We start from the raw sequence: 24,290 nt of genomic DNA on the forward strand, positions 1-24,290 counted from the left end.
GCGTTTCCTAGCCGCACTGAGGAGTCCTTGTTTTGCATACTCTTATTTCTTGTCTTCTGTGCTATCCCCGGTTCTTGCATGTTCACACATTCTTCTTGGCTCCCTATCCATTTAATCTGTTCTGTTTCTGCTTTTTCCTCCCTCCACTAATGCCACTGGATGCTGATTTTTATTTATTTATTTATTTTGACAGGCATGGTCAGACAGAGGAGAGAGACAGAAAGGTCTTCCTTCCGTTGGTTCACCCCCCAAATGGCCGCTATAGCCGGCGCTGCGCCGTTCCGAAGGCAGGAGCCAGGTGCTTCCTCCTGGTCTCCCATGGGGTGCAGGGCCCAAGCACTTGGGCCATCCTCCACTGCACTCCCTGGCCACAGCAGAGAGCTGGCCTGGAAGAGGGGCAACCGGGACAGAATCCGGCGCCCCTACGGGGACTAGAACCCAGGGTGCTGACGCCGCAGGTGGAGGATTAGCCTAGTGAGCCGTGGCGCCGGCCTGGATGCTGATTCAAGAATTACTTTCTCGAATGCACGCTTTTCTGTTAGAAAAAGTCTCTGTGTCTTGTTTCCAGCCCATCTACTTGCTGTGGTGGAACACAAGCTCGCCTGCAAACTCCTGGCAGACATCAACCTGTGGTCTCTGTGTTTATCAAATACCATCTACTGGGAAAGCACTTTAGCGCTTACCCAGAGAATCTTTGGCTCATTTGCTCCTCACTGTCAGGCACTAATGTTTCCCACGTTTGCTGCATGAGAGAACGGGTGGCCTAGAGAAGGGAGGAGCAGGCAGTGCCTACGAACAGCAGAATCAAAGATGCTGCGGAGCCAGGGGGCAGGGGCGGAAGACAAGGTTCCGAAACAGCACAGCACTGTGGCAAGTCCCTCCCTCCTCCACACTCCATTCCAGACAGGGGTGGGGGACTCCAGGTGCAGATTTGCAGAGAAAGGCCACCGCTCCCCAGTTCCTCTTCTTTCTCCTCCTGGTGGGAGATGAGATGAAAGGAGAGTGGGATTGCCTTCAGTGACCAAGGGAGCCCCAGCTGAGTGGGGACGGAGACCTCCATACTCACAGTCCCCCATTCCCTGGCTTCTTGGCTGGGTCCCAGGGGCAAGGAGCTCGGGCTTGGCACAAACTCTCCCGAGCCTCAGCGTCAAGGGGGAGCAGTAGAATGATTTCCAGTTGCCGAAGAACAAGAAGAAAATACCGGAGGCCTTACAAACCCTCGCCAACGATCCTGCAGCCCGGCTGTGGCTGTGGACACGCGGCATCCAGTGAATGAGAGGAACCTGTGTGGGGGAGAAAACACGGCGAATTCTCTGCACTTGCACCCACCCAGCGCTCCCCACTGCATTACAAACCACAGAGTGCTGCGCCCCAGCCCCCTTCCTGGGAACCCCAGGTGTCCTGTGCGCTGGGCTGCCTACAAGCTCCCACAGGGGCTCACAGCCATTTTTTGCTATTCAGTGCTGTGGCAAGGGAGGGATATTCCAAAATTAACTTCAGGCTGGCACTGACCTTGTATCCCCTGCTGCTTTCCTTCTCGTGAATTTAATTAAATAGTTTTAGGTGTGATTTTTTAATGACTCACTCCCTCTCAAATTGGGGGAAATATTAAGGCATCCTAGTCGCCACTGTCCTTACCACAGTGCCTCGGAACACCTCACTGTTGGGTAAATACTTGTCAGTGAGCCCGTATACACACAGTGCAACGTCCACCCCTGGTTGTAACAAAGATTTAGCTGTTGTGCATAAAATCCAGATCCATTCACTGATCACATGCGGCGTTGACAATCATCTCCTTTTTAGAACCTGAGTTTCTTATTGGCCAAGTAGAAGGATTAGATTAAATCAGTGGTTTATGAAGCGTGGTTTCTCTGGAGATATTTTGAGAACTCGATTGGATTGGGGAAAAATGTGCAGCTTAAGGATCAGGGCAAGCTCTGCTTCAGTAAGAACAGTTTCCGTATTTTACTTGTTAGGCTCAGCACCTGAACTCTGCCTGTGGCTCTCTCTCGGATAATAGGCCCAAGCCCCCAACATCTTGTGGGACATACCTGCTAGTACGTAACCAGAGCACGCAGCTCTCATCTCAACTTTGTGGGGATGATTGAAAACTTGCAAGGAATGCCAAGAATCTAGATTTCTGAGCCAGAATTAGCAGGAAATGAATTTTACCTGGGGGACTGCAGTAGTGAAGTGATCCTCCACTGGTCAGTCCACAGAAACTTCATGTATAGATACTGCTCAGGCAAAAAAGGCGCGCACACACAGACACACACACCCTATGAGGGGGAGGGGGAGGGGAGGGGGAGGGGAGGGGGAGGGAGGGGGAGAAGAGGAGAGCGAGGGGGAGAGCGAGGGGGAGAGGGAGGGAGAGGGAGAGGGGGAGAGGGAGGGAGAGGGAGAAGAGGAGAGCGAGGGGGAGAGCGAGACAGAGACTCCCTGGTTCACTCCTCAAACTGACGCCTTAACTGTGGTTCACTCCCCAACTGCCCGCAGCGCCGGAGGCTGGGCTGGGACCAGAAGCCCCCCGGGCCAGGAACTCAATGCCGGTGTCCCACGGGGGTGTCAGGCCTGCCTGAGTCCTCGCCTGCTGCCTCCCGGGTGCACATCAACAGGATTAGCGGGATCCTAGGCCTGGCCGACACCCTGACGCCTGTGGGGCGGCCTGACGCACAGGTGGGCCTCCAGGCCAAACGCCCCCAGGAAGAGGTTTCGAAGCCAGCAGCAGACAGCAGGAGTATGAAAGGAGGACAATTCTTCCACATTTCTTCTGTCAAAACGGTTTTCAAGCATCTACTGCACCCGCGGTAGTAATCACTGTGCCCCCCCCCCCCCCCCCGGCCGGACGCACCTGCTGCGAGCCTCAACGCGGCGCAGGCGCAGAACCAGCGGGCCTCATCTCCCAGCAGCGCCCGGGCCCGCTCTGCAGGGCACGGCCGAGAGCCATGGCGCATGCCCCGTTCCCGCCTGCGCCTGTGGGTCCCGGATGTGCCTTTGGGGAGCCACGCGCGCTCTAGGCGCGAGGGGACGGGGCGCGTGCGGATGAGGTCATAGCCGGGCGCCCAGCAGGAGCGCGGGCATCAAGGACTGGCCTGGAGCAGCCCTTGGCGCGCGGATGCCAGGCCCCTCGGCGGCCCCCGGGCCACGTTGGTGTGGACGGGGGAGAAATGAGACCGACAACCCCCTGGCTTCTGTGCACGGCCGGGGCCATTGGAACCCCAGACGGGGCGGCCTGCACGTGTCACAGAGCACCGTCCGCGGCCGCCGTGGGAGGACGACGCAGAGGAAGCCGAGGCCCTCGCCCTGGCCCTGCACAGCCGGCTCCGCGCCGCGTGGCCCTGCCTGAGCCTGGCAGGCCGGCGCCGGTCAGGGCTCCTCGCGGGAGCGCCCGCAGATGGCGGCTTGGTGTGTGCGGACGGGAGCCGGCGCACGGGGACCGCCCGGGGGCGATCAGGCGAGACACACACACGACGTGCCCGTTTTAATGGCGCAGGTGGCGAGAGGAAACCCACAGGGCTCCTTGAGGCACCGCTCAGAGGTTCAGAGACGGAAGACGTAAAGAGGGCGCGGTGCTGGTTCGTTTGCAGGCCCAGGGGCAGGGCATTTTCAGCCGGGATTAACGTTCGCATCGGTGACCTCTAGAAGAGCAGGCGGACTGTCTAGACTGATGGCCTGAGGACACCAAGGGGCCGTCCTGAGCCGGGGGAACCGACTTCGCCGGGCCTGTGGCTGTCCTGGGCCGCAGCCGGGCCGCGCTGTGCGCCTCGGACGAAGCAGCCCTGGAGTTCATGTGAGTCGCCTCCTTAAACCCTTTTCCCCCTGCCCGCTGTGCCTGGAAGTCCTGCTTCTGTCTCCGCAGAGAGCTTGAAGGCCCCGGTGGACCCGACGGCGGAGGGTGGGCGAGGTGTGCGGGAAGCCAGCGTGAGGGGTCTTGGAGAACCGAGCCTGAAGAGGCGCCGAGTAGGAGACAGGAGCGGGTCGGCCTTCGGGCAGGGTGTGCGGGGCGCGCTGCGGAGCGGAGAGGTCGGTGGATTTTCCTCCGTCGCAGAGCCGGGAAGCCGAAGTGCCCGCATGAGCGCGGGTCTGCCTGATGCCGGCGGCCGCTGGCTCTGTTCAGCGCTGAGTGGTCCGCGCACCCTTGGGAATGCCTGGGCCGTGATAAGAGGGCCGGAAACCTCCTCGGGATGGATGTAGGGTTTTGGTTTTACTGCGCAAACACTGAAGGGCTTCACAGGGGCTCTGGAACGGGTGGGACTAGCACGACATCCAGTAGCAGTCATTCATCACTTCGTGGTTCCATGAAGAAAAATTGCAGAATTCTCCCTCCCTGCCCCTGGCTCAGCTGCCAGGGAGATGAGGTACCTCAAGGCAAGGAGATGGCCAGGTAATTAGCACTGCAAATTGATGACAATTAGATCATTTGTACGTGAATAGCAACAAGCAGTAATTGTCACTGACAGTGGAGCGGGCTGTAATTGGTGGCTCCGATGCCTGGAAGGAGAGAAGAGAAGCCTGCAGGAGGGGCTCAGGCTGTGTCTGTGGGCACAGGAAAAATTAGCACAACACGCGCCCAGAAAGTAGGTTAGCAAACCGAGCTCAGACGCAGACTTTTTAAGTCAAATCCTTAATGACAGGCCCTCCACTCTAAACCCCTGGGTAAGGGGTGAGTCATTGGATGCTCCCTGTGGTAGAGCTCAGATTTATCCTCGGGTTTGAGAGATTTAATAAATAAAACTAAAGGAAAATTTTAGGAACACTGTGACTTTTGACATCCTTTTACTGTAGTTCTTTTTTTATGCAATTCTTTTCCATTTTCTAGTTTGGAGGTTTTATTGGGTCCTGGGTACATTCATTTTTGGAAGGTGTTTGTATTGTGTGCGTCGAACTGTATGTCACCTGAACATGGAAAGCACTGCACAGGGTGGTGGCGACCCTGCTCTGTCCCAAAGCAGCAGCAGCTGGGCACTGGGCCTGGCTTTAGTGGGGCTCTCCCTGATGATTTCCCGGAAGACTGACTGTGTCGTGTACTGCGCCTTTGGGCTGCATCGGAGGCAACGTGGTGTAATCTCCAGGAAGTAAGTTGCATAAAGGAACACAGATAACCATCCTGTGAGTTTCCTGACACTTGGTGAGTTAGAGCTATTTTATCGTATTTCAAAATGCATGGGTATTTGGAAAGTACAGAAAAATATGAAGAAAGGCAGAGGAAAATCGCTATCCAGTGAAAGCCGTTATTTGCATCTGATATTTTTTCTGTAATTGCCACCTGTTTCTGGCATTGAGATGTTACGTTGCGGCCACTCCTCTGTGTCGAGCAGATGCCTCAGCCTGCTGGGAGAGCGTCTGTACTGAAAGCTCACTGATGACAGGTGCATCATCTACCCCAATCCTGGCATCATTTTTTTAATTCTAGAAATATTTTATCAAGGAATATCTTTGTTCATCATCTTTGTATTCTATTCATGTGACATTACATTTAAATTCGGTAAGTAAATGATAATATTTAAAAAGTGATACGACCCAGAAGGCCAGGATGAGCTTCTTACGTTTAAAGTGCGTGTGAAGTATTCGGAGGTCTTTTTAAACTGGGAGTTCTGGGGTGGGGCTGAGAGTCTGCATTGATTCTGAGAACCGCAGGTGTGAAGCCGGGCCTCGTGCGTGCTTTGCTGGTGTGCTGGCCCCTTTCTTCCTAAATACGCAGTGCTGGGTACATTTCAGCATCCCTGTCTGTCACCGCTGCGTGCAGGAGACATCGTGAACCTCCAAAAATTCTCCAAAAATTCTTAGATCTTAAGACTTTTTTATTAATACAGAGAAAACAGATTTCATGCATTTCACAGATAGAATTCTAAGAACATAGAATACTTTGCGCTCTCCCTCTCTCGTCGTTCCTTCCTCCCTTCCTTTCTTTTCTCTTACAATTCTTTTGGATGACATACTTCTCCTTTACTTTATCACAGGCTTGGCACCCCACTAGGCAGCTGTTTTGTAGCAGGGCAGCTGGAGGACGCTGACTTTGTTGTCACTTGTGGCTAATGACCTCGTGCACTCCACACACCCCGTGTAGGTAGAGAATCGTAGCTAGCGAAGCCACGATGGCCAGTGAGACCTCGTGAACTGCAGACAAGGCAGCTGTGTGAGCGGACGCAGTGGGGTCCCAAGGGGCCTTGCCTCTAGGAAGCACAGGGCAAGTTTCTGGAGTTTGTGATGTGCAGGCAGTTGCGGTTGGTACTTCTTTGTAGCAGAGGAACCAAAGTCAGACAGGAAGGAAGACCCCAGTCTCTGCGTGGCATCTGCCTGTGCTGGGCTGGAAGGCCCACGGGGAGTGGAGGAGCAGGCGTCCTGCCGGGCTGGAGGGCGAGGGAGAGGGGACTACAGATGCTGAATGCGAAGGTAACAGTTGCTGACAGTAGATGGAAATTGTAGTATTTTTGGCACTTTTAACATTCAATTTTTAAAAATGTGAAGTTTGAAAACAAAACCAAGACAGTTTGAAAATTCTGCTTTTATTTGTTTAGCAAAAATTTTCTTCATAAATTGATTCATGTTAATCTCTGATGTAAGGCCTTTGTTTAGCACTTGTATGTTTTCTTGAATGATACTATTTATTTGTTTTTCAATTGTTTTTCCTTTTTTTCCTGGGGAATAAATACACTGTATTTTATTTTAATTTTTATCTTTTTTAAAAACTGTTATTTAGTAAATATAATTTCCAAAGTACAGTTTATGGATTACAATGGCTTCCCCCCCATAACTTCCCTCCCACCCGCACCCCTCCCATCTCCTGCTCCCTCTCCCATTCCATTCATATCAAGATTCATTTTCAATTATCTTTGTATATAGAAGATCGATTTAGTATTAAGTAAAGATTTCATCAGTTTGCACCCACACAGAACATAAAGTGTAAAATACTGTTTGAGTACTCGTTATAGCATTAATTCACATTGGACAACACATTTAGGAAAGATCTCCCACATGAGGAGTACATGCACAGTGACTCCTGTTGTTGACTTAACAAATTGACACTCTTGTTTATGGCATCAGTAATTTCCCTAGGTTCTTGTCATGAGTTTCCAAGGTTATGGAAGCCTTTTGAGTTCGCTGACTTCGATCTTATTTAGACAAGATCATAGTCAAAGTGGAAGTTCTCTCTTCCCTTCAGAGAAAGGTACCAATGTACCTCCTTCTTCTCTGATGGCTCGTTCTTTCTACTGGGATCTTACTCGCGGAGATCTTTCATTTAGGGTGTTTTTTTTTTCTTTTGCCAGAGTGTCTTGGCTTTCCATGCCTAAAATACTCTCATGGGTATTCAGCCAGATCTGAGTGCCTTAAGGGCTGATTCTGAGGCCAGAGTGCTATTTAAGACATCTGCCATTCTGTGAGTCTGCTGTGTATCCCACTTCCCATGTTGGATCATTCTCTCCCTTTTTTATTCATCAGTTAGTATTCGCAGACACTAGTCTTGTTTGTGTGATCCCTTTGACTCTTAGACCTATCAGTGTGATCAATTGTGAACAGAAATTGAGCACTTGGACTAGTGAGATGGCATTGGTACATGCCACCTTGATGGGATTGTATTGGAATCCCCTGGTATGTTTCTAACTCTACCATTTGGGGCAAGTCAGCTTGAGCATGTCCCAAATTGTACATCTCCTCCCTCTCTTATTCCCACTCTTAAATTTAACAGGGATCAGTTTTCAGTTAAATTTCAACACCTACGAATAATTGTGTGTTAATTACAGAGTTCAACCAATAGTATTAACTAGAACAAAAAAATACTAAAAGGGATAAAGTATTAAATTGTACATCAACAGTCGGGACAAGGCTGATCAAGACACTGTTTCTCATAGTGTCCCTTTCACTTCAGCAGGTTTCCCCTTTGGTGCCCAGTTAGTTGTTGCCGATCAGGGAGAACATATGGTATTTGTCCCTTTGGGACTGGCTTAATTGACTCAGCATGATGTGTTCCAGATTCCTCCATTTTGTTGCAAATGACCGGATTTCATTGTTTTTGACTGCTATATAGTATTCTATAGAGTACATGTCCCGCTGTTACCTGTCATTCATGTTTGATACCATTCTCTTATTTTTAATGAGTATTTGTGCTAAATCTTTGAATTGCCTGCATTCTGATGGTTCATTTCAAGGTGCTTCTTCAAATTGCTCATTTTGCTTTCCACACTATTAGTTTTATTTTGTCCTGCTTCCAGTTCCAGTGCTAGTATTGCATAGCTCCTCTATCTGGAAACTTTCACGGCCGTGTCACATTTCATCAGTCCTCTTGTTTGGAAATCCTTGCTGGTATTCCTTGGTATTGATATTCTTTGGATTTATTTCAAAGTTGAAGTTACATGGAGAAAGGGAGAGACAGGGACAGAGAGAGAGAGCCGTCTTCCATTCATTGGTACACTCCTCAGATGGCCGCAATGAGTGGGGCAAGGCCAGGCTGAAGCCAGGAGCCAGGACCCTCTTCCTGGTCTCCCACTTAGGTCCCACAGGGACCCAAGGACTTGAGCCGTCCTCCACTGCCTTCCCAGGAGCATTAGCAGGGAGCTGGATCGGAAGTGGTGCAGCTGGAACTTGAACTGGCGGCCATTTGGGATGCCGGCATTTCAGGGGGTGGCCTAACCCACTACGCCAGAGCGCTGGCCCCAGGTCTGAGTTTCAGCTACGCGTGTGGTCCTTTGGGAGATCACTGCCTTGGGCTTCCTTCTCTGTGTTTCCACCTGCAGCTGCTCCTCTTGTTTGCTGCCATATTCAGGGACGCTGTGCTTGGCACGGAGGGACAGTCTGCCGTGTGCCGAAGGGAGACTTGGGAGTGTGCTGGGCTTTTCCCAGCTTCGGATGCACGCGAAGGAGGTGGACTTGTAAGCTCTGCCTTCAAGCAGCCCAGCTGTTCTGGTGGTCAGGTTGCACTTCCAAGTATTTGAAACACGGCCGTAGATTTCTTCTCCTTGCTGTTACTTTTAGGTCGGTGTCAGTGTTGAGTCCCTCAGTGCCCCTAGGAATGCTCTGTTTCACACCACTGTCTTTGCACTGGGAGACCACAGCTAAAGCTCTGTGCCTGTTGGTGGAGATGATGTGTGTGTTTATTCTTTAAGCTCAGGAAGTTAGGGAAGGAAGGCAGAAGAGCCTTCATGTCTTTGAGGCCATCGTCACATCTGCAGCTCATCAGTGAATATAATTGTATCCTCTGTCCGAGACCTGTGAAAATTGTAGACTTGGAACCTATCAGTTCCTGTAATACATTGATTTTTTGGGTTAATTGGGATTTGTTTTCATTATTTTCAAGATGCTTTAGTCAAAAATTTGTTAGAGAAATCGTCAGAATCAGGTGGTCCTACCATTTTAGCTAGATCGTTTCTTTATTTTCATTTGTAAAGATGTCATCATTAATTATAAAATCAACTTTTGGGAAAAGCAGAGGTTCAACTTAGAGAAAGTAAGATGATTCTTTTTTTTTTTTTAAGATTTATTTTATTTATTTGAAGAGTTACAGAGAGGTAGAGACAGAGAGAGAGGTCTTCCATCTGCTGGTTCACTCCCCAGGTGGCTGCAATGGCTGGATCTGGGCCAATCCGAAGCCAGGAGCCAGGAGCTTCCTCCAGGTCTCCCACGTGGGTGCAGGGGCCCAAGGACTTGGGCTATCTTCTACTGATCCAGCTCTCTGCTGTGGCCTGGGAAAGCAGAAGTGGAGCAGCCAGGACTCAAGCTGCTGCCCATATGGGATGCCGGTGCTTCAGGCCAGGGTTTTAACCAGATGATTCTAATGTTAATGATGAGTATCTGTTCTTTCTTGAATCAAATCTTGTGTTTCTGTGTTTTCTGCTTTGATGGGGCCTGAGGAAGACTGCTTTATTGAGAAGAGGTTGGTTTAGCTCTCAGTTGTAGAGGTTCTGGGGCTGGTGCTGGCATCAGTTGCATTCTGGGGAGGATCGCCCGGTGGATGGCCTCCCTGGGCAGGAGAGTGTGCAGGAGTGACAAGCGACATGGGGGGACAGGCAGCCAGAGAGCCTTGCAGCGGCTCCTGGGACAGCCCGGGTGCCCCCGCTGTGTCCCTGCGTGGCCACATGAGGGCCGTCTTCTGGAGTGTAAAGCACACCCACACGCAGAAGTCTCTTGGGCACTTTGTTCGAGGTTCGTATCTTGACTTGGGTGACAACTGCAGTGTGGAGAGGCAGGAACAGGTTCTTTATTTTGGAAATGGCTGTGAAGGCATAGCTCTTCAAATAAATCAGGTAAGGTATAACTTTTGTTATTAGTTTGCAGTTGTATAGTAGTAAATTGCAGTGAATGTGGCTGGATTTATTTCTACTTTTAGGGATTTATTGCTGTTTTCTTTATGGCTTGATATATGAGCAATCCTTTTAAATGCTCCATTGAGTCTTGAAAAGAAGGAGCAATCCTTAATACAGGATTTAGGATTTGAAATAGAGTTATGCATAAAATAAACCCTGTTAATATATTACTCAGACCCACTTTTGTTTGGTTGCTCTATCAAAGATTGTGTTGAAATTCTTCAATTCAATTTGTGTGTCTGGCTGTCTGTTGACAAGTATGAGTTTCTTTTCCTTTTTTTTTTAAGATTTATTTATTTACTTGAAAGAGTTATACAGAGAGAGGAGGAGAGGCAGAGGGAGATAGAAGTCTTCCAACCGCTTCACTCCCCCAGATGACCGCAATGGCTGGAGCTGTGCCAATTCGAAGCCAGGAGCCAGGAGCTTCCTCCAGGTCTCCCACATGGGTGCAGGGGCCCAAGGACTTGGGCCATTTTCTGCTGCTTTCCCAGGCCATAGCTGAGAGCCAGATCAGAAGTGGAGCAGCCGGGACTCGAACTGGCGCCCATATGGGATGCTGGCACTGCAGGCGGCAGCTTCACCTGCTATGCCACAGTGCCGGCCCCAAGCATGAGTTTCTTTTTTTCTTTCTTTCTTTTTTTTTTTTTTTTGACAGGCAGAGTTGACAGTGAAAGAGAGAGACAGAGAGAAAGGTCTTCCTTTGCCGTTGGTTCACCCTCCAATGGCTGCCGCGGCCGGCGCACCAGGCTGATCCGATGGCAGGAGCCAGGTACTTCTCCTGGTCTCCCATGGGGTGCAGGACCCAAGGACTTGGGCCATCCTCCACTGCACTCCCTGGCCACAGCAGAGAGCTGGCCTGGAAGAGGGGCAACCGGGACAGAATCCGGCGCCCCAACCGGGACTAGAACCCGGTGTGCTGGCACCACAAGGCGGAGGATTAGCCTAGTGAGCTGCGGCGCCGGCCCCCAAGCATGAGTTTCAAACATAGAATCCTAGGTTAAATGCTAAAAGATGGTTGCTATTTCTGCTTTTGATGTAATACAGCTTATGTCTTTCATATCTCTGCGTATGAACTATATGTATGGTCGAGTTTTATAATTTTATGCTGTTTTAATCCGTGAGGCTTAAGGTGTATGCTAAAAGATCCTATGACTATATTTTTGTGTAGACTTCTGTGTCTAGATATTTAATTTCTGTGTGTAGACAGTAGGGTGCCTGTGACTGCAGTCATGTTACATGTGTACTATGCATTGTGTGTTTCCTTTATTTATTTTACCGATAGAGTTAGACAGTGAGAGACAGAGAGAAAGGTCTTCGTTCCATTGGTTCACCCCACAAATGGCTGCTGTGGCCGGAGCTACACTAATCCGAAGCCAGGAGCCAGGTGCTTCTCCTGATCTTCCATGCTGGTGCAGGGCCCAAGCACTTGGGCCATCCTCCACTGCCTTCCCTGGGCCACATGAGAGCTGGACTGGAAGAAGAGCAACCGGGACTAGAACCCGGTGCCCATATAGGATGCCAGCGCCACAGGTGGAGGATTAACCAAGTGAGCCACGGTGCCGGCCCTGCAGTGTGTGTTTCATAAAGGCAGCATCTTCATCTGCTTAAATATTACTTTGAATTCTGCTTTAATGTTACTGTAAAGTCTATGCATTACCTTTTTTTTTTTTTTTGGTACAGATTTGGTCATCCTTTCTAGTCTTTCTAGGCCACTTTGGCTTATCTTGTAGACAGTATGTAGTTCATTTATGTATATATTAAAATGCGTACATCTTGGAATGTTTTGAAAATTAAGAACAGCATTAAAGTATGATTTACATGTAGTGAAAGACATTCTGTCATGCACGTTTGGTGATTATGTTGTGTGGCCAGTGTGCCAGTCAAGATGGACAGCATTTGCCTCAGTAGAAACTTCCCTTTTGTGCTCTCTGCCAGTTACTATGCCTCCTGGAAGAACTGCTGTTCGGATTTCACAATCACAGATGAGTTCTGCCCCAGGCATTCAAATAGAGCCGCACCTAGCGTACCCATATGTAGCCTGGCTTGTTTTATTCTACATAGTGTTTTCAAGATGCAGCTGTTGTATGTATCAGTGTATTTTGTGTTGGTTTTTGAGATCATGGTATTGTATCCACACAACACTGTATTTTGTGTTGGTTTTTGAGATCATGGTATTGTATCCACACAACACTGTATTTGAGCTTCTTCTACTGGTGGATGTTTTGGTGTTTCCAGTTTGAATTAATGATGGTTATCTTTACACACATCTTTTTTGTGGAAGGCACTCACATTTCTTATTTCTCAGAGTAGAATTGATACAGATGAGCAGATGTGATGTCATACCTGGTGTCTGGTTATTTCAGTGTTCCTGTAGCGTATTCCCTTTACACGAGTGAAGGTTCTGTGAGCCTTGATCTCCCGGTCTGTGGCTTTCAGCTTTCCTTTCAGGGTGTCCTTGTTGACACAGAAGCCAGGCCGGCAGTTTACTGATGTCAGTGTGCTGTCTTCTGGATGTCCCTGCCTCTGATGGCAAGATAATCGCTCTTCTCATCCCTGTGGGAATATGACCGAAGAAATAGGTAGCATTTCTACTTTTCCTGGCTGCTTTTAACATTTTGTTTTTGTTTTTCAGTATTTTCACAATTCAAGGACTTAGTTTTTCTTTTTGATTCTCCTACTTGGAGTTTGCTGCACTTCATGAAGCTTTGTTTTTCATTGAAGTTGACAGATATTTTTTCTGTCTCATTCTTTCCTCTTCTGCTATTTCAATTCAATTACTAATAAGTTGGATTGTGCGATACTATCCCACATGTCACTGATGTTATGTACACTTTTAATTTTTAATTTGTATGATTTCTGATGTCCATGCAACAGCACTTAAAATATTGTTTAAATTCTAGAATACTTGTATTTATGAGGTGTTTATTTGGAAGACAAAGTGACAGAGATACACACACATACACACATACACAGAGCGCACACATATGGGAGAGAGATGTCCTCTGTCCACTGATTCACTCCTCAAATGGCTGCAGTGACTGAGGCTGATCTGGACTGAAGCCAAGAGCCCAACTACATCGTCCTGGTGTGCCACGTAGGTGCCATGGGCCATAGCACTTGCACCGTTACCTGCTGCTTTTCCAGGTATAGTAACAGGGAGTGGGTCAGAAGTGGAGCAGCTGGGACTTGAACTGGCTGGCATTCCATTGTGGGATGCCAATGTCTCAAACAGTGGTTTATCCTGCTGTGCCGCAGTGTGGACCCTTCATTTTACTTTATATAGTGTCATTTCTCTAATATTGACAATAGGACACCTGTTGACCTACTGAATATTTCTTTAGGTTCCAGATCATCAGTTTCTTAAGCTTTGTGTGTGAATCTTGTGCTGCATATTGCACATTGTGTGTGATACCTTGTGGAGACTCCAGATCTTCTCTGCTTCTAAGATTATGTATTTTTTTGTTGCAGAAAGGTAGTTAAATTGCTGTTACATCTCCTTGAATTTACACAGGCTTGCTTGCAGGCTTCAGTAAGGTAGGGGTATCTGAGCCTGACTCTGCATTGTAGGGGGCATATCTCTTAGTTCCCTGCTGAGAGGTCAATGTGAAGCCTGTGGATAGTGTTAGCCAGTGCTGTGCTGGCTGGACAGACCTGGTGCACTGCCCGATGCACCCAGCCACTGCTCAGGTCTGGGCCTCTAGACTTCTTGCTCCAGGCTTCCTGGGCCCATCATCTTCATACAGATTTTTAAATATTGTTCAAATGTTTGAGGCCGTTTCACATAGTTTGAGGTTTCCTTTTGTGCTTCCTTCCTTTTCAGGAGTTCCTCCAGTTTCCTGCCACTCTGGGGACCCCAGAATCTGCGTCTTGATCACTCCAGTCCAGTAAAGCTGTTTTCTGTTTCTCTCGCCTGATCTCTCACAGTGAAACGGGGATATTTTTCAGGAGGAGGCTGGTTAAGGAGGGATTTTTCTCTCAAGAGTTGTGTCCTCCACAGTCTCTGCTGCGTTGTATGTCAGTAGCTTTTGACAGTTTATTTTAATATTGTGTGCATAACTTATACATATTAATAATTAATGGCCACATGATTAACAACAAAATCTTCCTGTTCCCAGTTAGAGAGCTCCCCTACTGCTCTGAATAATTTTCCTTAGTAACAGTGTTTCTCCCTTTACCAATTACAGTAAAATAATTGGTTTTGGTATGTCATCATGTTTCCTGCATACTAAATTTCTTGAAATTTTTAAAATTTTCAATATAATTTGTGTATTTTTGATATCTTGGTAGACAGGAAAATGTTTTCCCAAATTAGGAAATTTGAATTTCATGGTAGTCATGGTACAAGGAGCATGAGAATCAGTTTTCAAACTGTTCAGTTCATCATTGGCATTTATAAGTCACCAGTAAAACCCTGTGCGACCAACATTGCTACCAGAAGCCAGCCAATCAAAAACGATTCAAGGGCTGGCACTATAGTATAGTGGGTTATACTGCTACCTGCAGTGCCAGCATCCCGTATGGGTGCCAGTTCGAGCCCTAGCTGCTCCTCTTCCAGTCCAGCTCTCTGCTATGACCTGGGGAAGCAGTAGAAGATGGCCCAAGTCCTTGGGACCCTGCACCCTTGTGGGAGACCTGGAAGAAGCTCCTGACTCCTGGCTTCAGATTGGGCACAGATCCGGCCATTGCGGCCAATTGGGAAGTGAACCAGTGGATGGAAGACCTCTCTCTCTCTCTCTCTCTGCCTTTCCTATCTCTGTTGTAACTCTGACTTTCAAATAAATAAATAAATCTTTAAAGAAGAAACAAAAAACAACCAAAAAAACAAAAAAAAACCTACTCAGTCTCACCCAAGGAGCCAGGCTCTGACAGGTTATGTCCGCACACCTACTCTTGGGAAAATCCACCAGTCGCTGAAGCTGAGGCTTCCCAAGACTCTGTGTGTGTTCAGCTCTGCTCTTCTTGGAGAGCTACTGCCTGGCCCTTAGTGACCTTTGTGATAATAAGCAATCAGTTCAGATGCATCTTATTTGTTTAGTGATGGTCTTGGTTATGAGTTAATGTTATGAAGTTTGTTTCAGATTCTGTTACTATAATTATACACAAGAGGCTTTGAAAATTTGTGGAAAAGTAAAATTAAAAGCTATGTTTGTTGAGGTGGCTCTTTGGCCTTTTGGTTAAGGTGTCAGTGGAATGCCTGCATCCCACATTCACGTGCCTGAGCTTCAGCCCTGGCTCTGCTGTGGGTGTCAGCACTTGGGAAGCAGTCACAAGGGCTCAGGTGGTTGGGTTCCTGTTGTCCATGTGGGAAACCTGGGCTCTTACTGGTGTAGCTTCAGACATTGGGGAAGTGAACCTGTAGCTGGGAGCTTACTGCTGTCAATCCCTCTTAATAAATAAATCAACAAATCAATCAATCAATAATACATAAACCTAAGGTTAATTTGGTGGGGCTGGCACTGTGGCGTTGCAGGTAGAGCTGCTGCCTGCAGTGCTGGCATCCCATATGGGAGCCAGTTCAAGACCCGGCTGCTCCACTTCTAATTCAGCTTTCTGCTGTGGCCTGGGAAAGCAGTGGAAGATGGCCCAAGTCCTTGGGCCCTTGCACCCTCGTGGGAGATCTGGAAGACACCCTTGGCTTTGGATCTGCGCAGTCTTGGCCATTGTGGTCATCTGGAGAATGAACTGGGACCGAAGACCCCTCTCTGCCTCTGCCTCTGTGTAACTCTGCCTTTCAAATAAATAAATCTTTTAAAAAAATATTAATTTGGTTCAAATTTTTGTAAATCCACATGTGGTTTTTCCTAATGATTTTCGATGAACTCTTGGGCTCACCTGTCCCTCCAAGTGCCCTTTTCTCTGCTCCAGTTTGGTTGAGCTGCCAGTGTTTGCATCACTTGAAGTTTGCCATTGGGAGGTCTTTCAGGGGTGCCCCTTATTTTACTGCTGTGTTTTTACATTTCCAATGTTGTTCTTGTGCTGCCTTCAGACTTTAAGGTAATACCCTTGTGCTTTAGTGTATTTGTCGATGATACCCTCTTACCTGGGGCTTTTTACTGATCTCACCTCTAGTTGGTAGCCATACTATTGCATAGGTTTAGAATCATGCAATCCATTCTTTATTATTATTTTAGTAACCTATGTTTTTCTTTAAAATTATTTATTTGAAAGGGTGACAGAGGGAGAGGGAGAGAGTGGGAGTGAGCTTCCATCTGCTGATACTCTCCCCACATGGCTGGGACAGTCAGGGCTGTCCACGTGAGTGACAGGGGCCCCAGTATTGTGCCATCATCTTCTGCTTTCCCAGGTGCATTAACGGAGAGCTGGATTGGAAGCAGAGCAGCTGGGAGTGGAACTAATAGTCCTGTATGGGATGTGGTCACCACAAGTGGTGGCTTAACCCATTGCACCACAATGCCGGCCCCAGCCTTACATGCCTTGAGTTTGCTAGATGTAATGTGTCTAGGATACTGTTTCAAATCCTTACCATAACATAATGTTATTTAAATTGTCTCTGTGTTTTCTCATTCTACCTTCACAGTATCCTAAATCAAAACAGAATTCTTTTAGTCTGAACTCAAGTTCATTTTTCATTTTTTAAAGAACGATTTATTTATTTGAAAGGCAGAATTACAGAGATGCAGAGTAGAGAGAGAAATCTTTCATCTGATGGTTCACTTCCCAGATGGCCACAACAGTTGGAGCTGTGCCTGTCCAAAGCCAGGAGCTTCCTCCAGGTCTCCCACATGGGTGCAGGGGCCCAGGCACTTGAGCCATCTTCTACTGCTTTCCCAGGGCATGGCAGAGATCCAGATTGGAAATGGAGCAGCCAGGACTCGAACCGGTGATACCAGCACTGCAGGCAGCAACTTCACCCACTATGCCACAGCACTGGCCCCAAGTTCATTGTTCTTTAGAAGATACTGTCTCTTCTGTCATTTGTTCTTCATTTAATTTACTACCTTTTGATTAATTCGGAGTAAAAACAAAACGATACATCGTGAAATACAAGGTCTTTTATCTTTGGTCACTCACTGCATTTTGGACTTCCCTTCTACTGAATCTGTTCCTCTTATCTAATGCTATAGACATGTACCTCTGCTCTCTGCTCCCTATTCAGCATTCACAAAAAAAACACACATCTTGTGTCGAGTCTTGCTACAACTCCTAGGTGAAATTGTCCACTGTCTGCGTTGTACTGCCTTCATCGTGTTGTCTTGCTGTCAGTGCATTTTTGTGTTATGTCACCGTATGACTGACTGTTGCATTCACTTGTTTGCTGCAGTGGGGAACAAGTGACTGTCTTTGCTGGTGTTCATCCACATTCAGCACACATGGAAATGCTGTGGAATAAATGCCAGTGGAATGAATGGTGTACATGTAGTTGGCATCAACTCAGTGCTGATGAGGCAGTCGTAACTGGGATTAAATCAGGCTCAGAAGCAACAGTTGTGTGCTGTTGTACCTGTGCCCTTGTTTTCTGGGTTGCACAGTGATGAATTTCTGTAAGTTTTCTTCCAGCTCTTAAAGGCTGTGACTCTCTAAATTCATTTCTCTGATATCAGTATTCTGGATAAGGTAGCTCTGTATGGGATTTGGACAAAAATCTAATCCATTTTGTGAAACAGAAGAATACAGCCTTCAGTTTGTACAAGGCATGTAATTTTACCATTTCCCCATCACAACTCATCATCTCGTTAACATTATTATCCTTACTTTACAGATAGGAAAACTGAGCTTGTAGAGTCTAAGTAACTTGTTCAAATTCATACATTATCTGTAAATGATGAAGCTAGTATTTGAAACTAGATGGACTGTTATTAACTAGCATACTGTTGTACTTCTCATTATTCTATATAGCTATAATCCATTTGAGTATAAACATCTTACAATTAAGGCCATTGCTTGCATATAGTAGGTGCTCATTGCACATAGTAGGTGCTCATTGCACATAGTTGTTGAATAAGTGGATGATCTTCGTGATGCAGCTGGTCGTGGTGGTGATATAGTAAGCATACTAGGGATGCGAGCTCTCTGTAACTGGAACAGAATATATCTAACTGGCTTTCATGCACTTTACCATATTTACATGTAATAAATACTGAAATAAAATGTAACTGAGATCTTTATAAAGCACCAAAAGCTGCGTTTAAGAAGAAAAAATTAAAAACTAAAGTAGTTGCCATGTTCTTAGAGTTCAGCTCAGCGTTAACACAAACAACATTATTTGTGAAATACAGTGGTAATAATGCCCCTGCAGATGAGCATGAAGAGCGTTTATCAGCAATACCAGCATGAATGTGCCCGGCAGGTGTGGTAGCCTAGCCCCATGCTATTGGGGTACAGCGGCATAGAGATCTGAACTGAGATTCCAGTGCTAGGGTGGTCTGTACCCTGTAACCTTTGTATTTCAAAATAAAAGTTCCTGTGCTAGGAGATAGAACTCTTTAAATGTTTGTATGTATAGTTTAATACAGCTATTCAGTAGAAGACTCCAGCAAGCAGAAGGACTGAAACTGATAATCTCACCAGTGACAGGAAACCAATGGCAATATATTTGTGTGACTCTTTTCTGTCTTGTGTGTGTGTGTGTGTGTGTGAGAGAGAGAGAGAGAGAGAGAGAGAGACAGAGACAGACAGACAGACAGACACACCAGGAGAGCCAGCAACAGAGCGAATGTAGTTTGTGTCAGCAGAGACGGGGTAGTCCAAGTGTGATGTCTCAGCTCCCTAAAGCAGTTGAAGGAAACAACACCATGGCAAGGTCCCTACTCATATCCTCGATCTCCTGGAATTGCCTCAGTTAGCCTCTACTTCCGATTGCCATGTTAGAGTCTTCTCCTTTGCAAGCCCCGTGGTTCTGCTGCTGCTACAGCCCAGGAAGAGAACCCCATGTGTCTGCTCAGAGCTTCGTCCTGTTGGTTCCATGCAGCCTAACAGAGCTGCCCGCGTCTGTTCTACAGCCCGTGTCGTCATCAGGGCCGGCAGTCTAGACTCTCCTCTCTTCTGTCATCCATGGGGCTGCCTCCTTCAGCTTCTGCTTCTACCTGCGTTGGTCGTAGAGATCCCAAACAAAAACAAAATGAGATGACATCAGATGAGGGACAAGTGCTGGCAGATGCTTTTGGTTTTCTCTGTTGTTTTCGTGTGTACCAGTGTGCTAGGTTCTTCCAGGAAGTCATCAGTGTTCAGCCACTCTCTCTATGTGCAAGTCCGTAATTTCATGTACTTTAAACAAGTGACACTCCGATTTTCCTCTTTCAGACAGAACCCCAGAGTCCTTGTAGCCAATTCCTAACATACTTCCTCATCTTCCGTTCCTTTTAGTTTATAAAATTAGGGACTGGATGGTCAGCGGTGGTCTGTTGTGCCACCGTTATCAAGGCATCTAACATGGAAATCATTTCCGCTGTGCGCTGCTCGACCGCTCAGGAGGTTGTGTGTTTGCTGCAGATCGAGAATCAGAAGACGAATGTGACCTCTGAGCTTTCCGTCCCAGCCAGGTGACGCTGTGACTCACCCCAAGTCCTCTTGGGTTTGGAATCCTCCTCTTCAAGTGTGGTGACCAGACTGGTGACGGTCACGTTGCCTTTGTGAACTGTCTGCTTTTAGTGTCTCTTCTGGCTTTACGACTCCGTGACCCTGCCGAGCGTGCAGACCTATGCATACAATTTTTCAGTGTTCCTTACCTGTGTTTGTAATTTTCTTTTTTGTTAGCTTGGGAAAAACTATCCAGTTCCTATTGTGGCTATAGAACCGTTTTACTGTACTTGTCTGCATGTAATGTTGCTGAAGAGCGGAAAGCCTGTCCTGTATTCCGTCTTCACAATGTCTGGAAAGCAGTAAGACTCACTAGGTGCTTATCAAACATCACTTAGTTCATGATAAGAAAACATGCCCTTGTCACTTAAGTGCAGATTAAAAGTTAGCAAGTGGAAAGCAAGCTGTAAATTTTAAAACATGTTACAAAGTTTTAAGCAACTAAAGTGCTATCTAATTATATTGTGCTTAAGGGTGCTTTTCAATACCTACATGCCTAAAATAGGTTTAACATGGTTTCCAAGTAATTATAATACCATGGGTTTGTGTCATTTATGTAATTCTAAGAAAAGGAACATCTTCAGTTGAATTATGACATACCATTGGATGTAAGAAGTCTCCTGACCTCAAGGATAAAAAATGTTAGAAACTAGGATTTTTTTTATGAAAACATGATAAATTCCTGAAATAAGGGGATGATAACCATAGCAGCAATGTTAATGTTACTGTATACTCTCATTGGGTGTTAGCTATAACAAATACTTCTGTGCCCAACCTGATTTCATTATGCTGTTACTCTTTTGTGTTTCATGAACACAAAACTAAGTTGGTAGGTCTTGGGTGTGATGTGCATCCTCAGGTTTCTGGTGTAGTGGTAGAAGGTAGTGTGGAACCTTTAGGAAAATGGGAGATCCTTGGATCACTGGGAGTATTGCCTTTGAAAGGGATTAAAGAGTTCTCATTGGAGCCATTGGTAGTTCTGGAGAGAGGATGTCCTTAGCCAGTTCTCAGGCCTCCCACTGAATACAGTTACTTGGTTTGAACATTGCCAAGCACCCTGGCAGGAGGAAGCCAAGAGGGCCCTCTCCAGAGTTGAGCGAGCCTCCAAAATGGTGACCTAAATGACTGCTTTTATTTGTGGCCTACCTCAGGGATTTCATTATAGTTGTGATAATCTGACTAAAAGGCTTAGAGAAAAATAACAGTTTTCCTGAGTTTGCATGTTTATCAAGTGAAAGACAGGTGATGAAGCCATCTCTGTCAAACCCTACAGATTAATCCTTGATTGCCACTCCACCATCCTACAGAGCGTCCTGTGGGCTAACACCGTCTCATCCTACAGAATGACCTGTGGACTAACACCATCTCATCCTACAGAGTGTCCTGTGGGCTAACACCGTCTCATCCTACAGAGCGTCCTGTGGGCTAACACCGTCTCATCCTACAGAATGACCTGTGGACTAACACCGTCTCATCCTACAGAGCGTCCTGTGGGCTAACACCGTCTCATCCTGCAGAATGACCTGTGGACTAACACCGTCTCATCCTACAGAGTGTCTTGTGGGCTAACACCGTCTCATCCTACAGAGCGTCCTGTGGGCTAACACCGTCTCATCCTACAGAGCGTCCTGTGGGCTAACACCGTCTCATCCTACAGAATGACCTGTGGACTAACACCGTCTCATCCTACAGAGTGTCTTGTGGGCTAACACCGTCTCATCCTACAGAGTGTCCTGTGGGCTAACACCGTCTTATCCTACAGAGCATCCTGTGGGCTAACACCGTCTCATCCTACAGAATGACCTGTGGGCTAACACCGTCTCATCCCAGGCTCATGCTGTGGTTACTGCTGTCTCATCCGTAGAATGACCTCTTTGCTACGACTGTTTTATTGTACAGAATTATCTTTTGGCAGCTACTTTCCCGTGCTACACAACGCCTTCTTACCTCTAATGTCACATCCTACAGAATGCCCTCTTGGCTACTGCTCTGGTAGCCAGTATTTGTGCAGTTTTTTCTAAAGTAAGCACTTGTAATTGGAGAAATCCCTGTGTATGGGCTCTAGTTTACCTTTATTTATTCATTCTAAACATTGGTGAATTGGTTTAAGTCTCGGGAGTGTCCCACTCTACTTGTTTTTATATCCTTGGTTTGTCATTTTTCTATGTAGCTAAATTGGCTTGTTTTTCCTTCATTCTTTTTAATAAGATGCCAGGGAGTTGTAGTATTAACCGTAGGATAAAGTTCAAGTGTTATTGGGATTCCCCAAATGTAATACATCTCTGTAGTTGTTAATCAAGCAGTGTGTAAAGGATTTACATCAGGGCTTCTGTACAGATAAAGAATGAAAGTTCCCCAATTTCGCATCCTTGGAGACATAAAATATAATTGCTGTACTGTATTAAACCAGCTAACAATTAGATCTCTTGGTTGCTGATCAAGGACGTGGCTTTTGTCTATAAATCAGACTGTGGGATTTTTGCTCCAGAGGGAGCAGAAGACAAATCTGTGCTGTCAGTTCTCAATTATGTGGGTGCTCATCGTTCAGCTCCCTCCTCCTCCTGCTCTGTAGCACATCTGAGATCCCTCCCTAGCATGCTGACAAGGATCAACTTGGGAAAGAAAGGATGTACCTCACATCACAGCTTGTTAGCAACTCCGGAAGAGCTTGGATGGATAAAATGAGAATGGATCGTGTGACTGAGCAGGCTGAGTCATCTACACAAGTCCTTAGTGGTTAAGAACCAATATGGTAGAGTCTGTCGTGTTCCACCTGGGTGGCCTGCAATCAAACGTGGACACTCAGCCTCACAAGGTTTTGTGAAGGTCAAAAATACTTGCATTTTATAAACTGAAAATTGTCTTAAAATTAGAAGGTACCTTCTGGGTAAGCAATTTGGTTCTCACTCACCACTCTCAATTTATAGTTCATCTAACCAGCTCAGTTCCTGTCAACATCACCTAGACAACCAGATCACCTTAAGGCAGTGCTTTCCAAATGGTGTGTGATTTAGGACTAGTTAAAAAAGATTTATGCATTATGGCTTACAATTTTATAGATCCCCCAGAATTGATTAGGAGAGAAAGTGCTCTGAAAGGAAAAGAAAGGTATAAAAAAGCCTGACTTCCCTGTGCTTGTCACGAGTTGCAGTGGCCATGAAGCCAGCGTGCCAGTTTGCCTTGCGGCTTCCTCCGTGCTTGCTCCTCATTGCTGTGTGTGTTGTGTTGCCTGGTGATGCCGTTTCAGGGTGAGCGGGCTTGCTTCAGGGTGATCTCATTCCTTGAAGGACTCCCCACTCCAGCACGCCACTCCCTCTGCCTGGTGTGGTTGTCCCACTCGTCTTTGGATAATGGCGTTTTGTCCTTGACATTTCAGCTTAACCTCTAACGTACTCAGGGAAGCCTCTGAAACTCTGAGATGCAGTTAGGTTCCGTGGTTGGAGTTCACATTGTACCCTGAACTTCTGCTTTGTCATACTTCTGTACTTGCTGTTGCTGTTTGTGGTAACTGGCTGCTTGTTACCACCCACATGCCGAGTTGTCCTCAAGGACAAGAATTGTGGACATGGCTCAGTTTTGGAAGCTGCAGCTCTGCTCTCCATGCAGGAGGACCCAGCAGATGTCGGCAGGTGGACTAACTTCTGGGCTAGGTAAGACTAAGAGTGGTTTATTGAAAGTGATTCCCTTTAATAACAGCTAATACTTGTCCCCTTCTCCACTGTAAAACCGTGAACACATAGGTATGTCATTGTTAGCACGTCAGCAACAACATAAAATCCACCCAAGGTCATACTGTCAACAATGTGTAACAACCATGGCTGTTTCTAATACAGTCATAACCACTATTCCTTGAAGTAAGACTTTAGAAAAATCAATTGGTAAAGGATTTTATGTCATTTTCATGCAAGCAATCAACATTTTCTTTTTCTTTTCTTTTCTTTTCTTTTCTTTTCTTTTCTTTTCTTTTCTTTTCTTTTCTTTTCTTTTCTTTTCTTTTCTTTTCTTTTCTTTTCTTTTCTTTTCTTTTCTTTTCTTTTCTTTTCTTTTCTTTTCTCCTTCCTTCCTTCCTTCCTTCCTTCCTTCCTTCCTTCCTTCCTTCCTTCCTTCCTTCCTTCCGTCTTTCTGTCTTTCTGTCTTTCTGTCTTTCTTTCGACAGGCAGAGTGGACAGTGAGAGAGAGAGAGAAAAATGTCTTCCTTTTCCGTTGGTTCATCGTCCAGTGGCCACTGCGGCCAGCGCGCTGCAGCCGGCACACCGCGCTGATCCAAAGCCAGAAGCCAGGTGCTTCTCCTGGTCTCCCATGGGGTGCAGGGACCAAGGACTTGGGCCATCCTGCACTGCACTCCTGGGCCAGAGCAGAGAGCTGGCCTGGAAGAGGGGCAACCGGTACAGAATCCGGCGCCCCGACCGGGACTAGAACCCAGGGTGCCGGTGCCGCAGGTGGAGGATTAGCCTA

General features: G+C 46.8%; 1 long non-coding RNA gene across 3 annotated transcripts in view; it reads left to right on the top strand.

Annotated features, from left to right (window-relative positions):
* The first annotated feature begins 2,970 nt into the window (after positions 1-2,970).
* The window catches only part of LOC103352100 (uncharacterized), a 385,595-nt gene continuing 364,275 nt past the window's right edge, over positions 2,971-24,290 (top strand). Inside the window, exon 1 of one of the 3 annotated variants that reach the window (XR_011379691.1) lies at positions 2,971-3,790. This is a non-coding gene — a long non-coding RNA (uncharacterized lncRNA). The remainder of the gene's footprint in view (positions 3,791-24,290) is intronic. The other 2 variants (XR_011379690.1, XR_011379689.1) reach the window with 2 other exon arrangements.

Source organism: Oryctolagus cuniculus, chromosome 10 (assembly GCF_964237555.1).
Source record: "Oryctolagus cuniculus chromosome 10, mOryCun1.1, whole genome shotgun sequence".
Taxonomy (NCBI): domain Eukaryota; kingdom Metazoa; phylum Chordata; class Mammalia; order Lagomorpha; family Leporidae; genus Oryctolagus; species Oryctolagus cuniculus.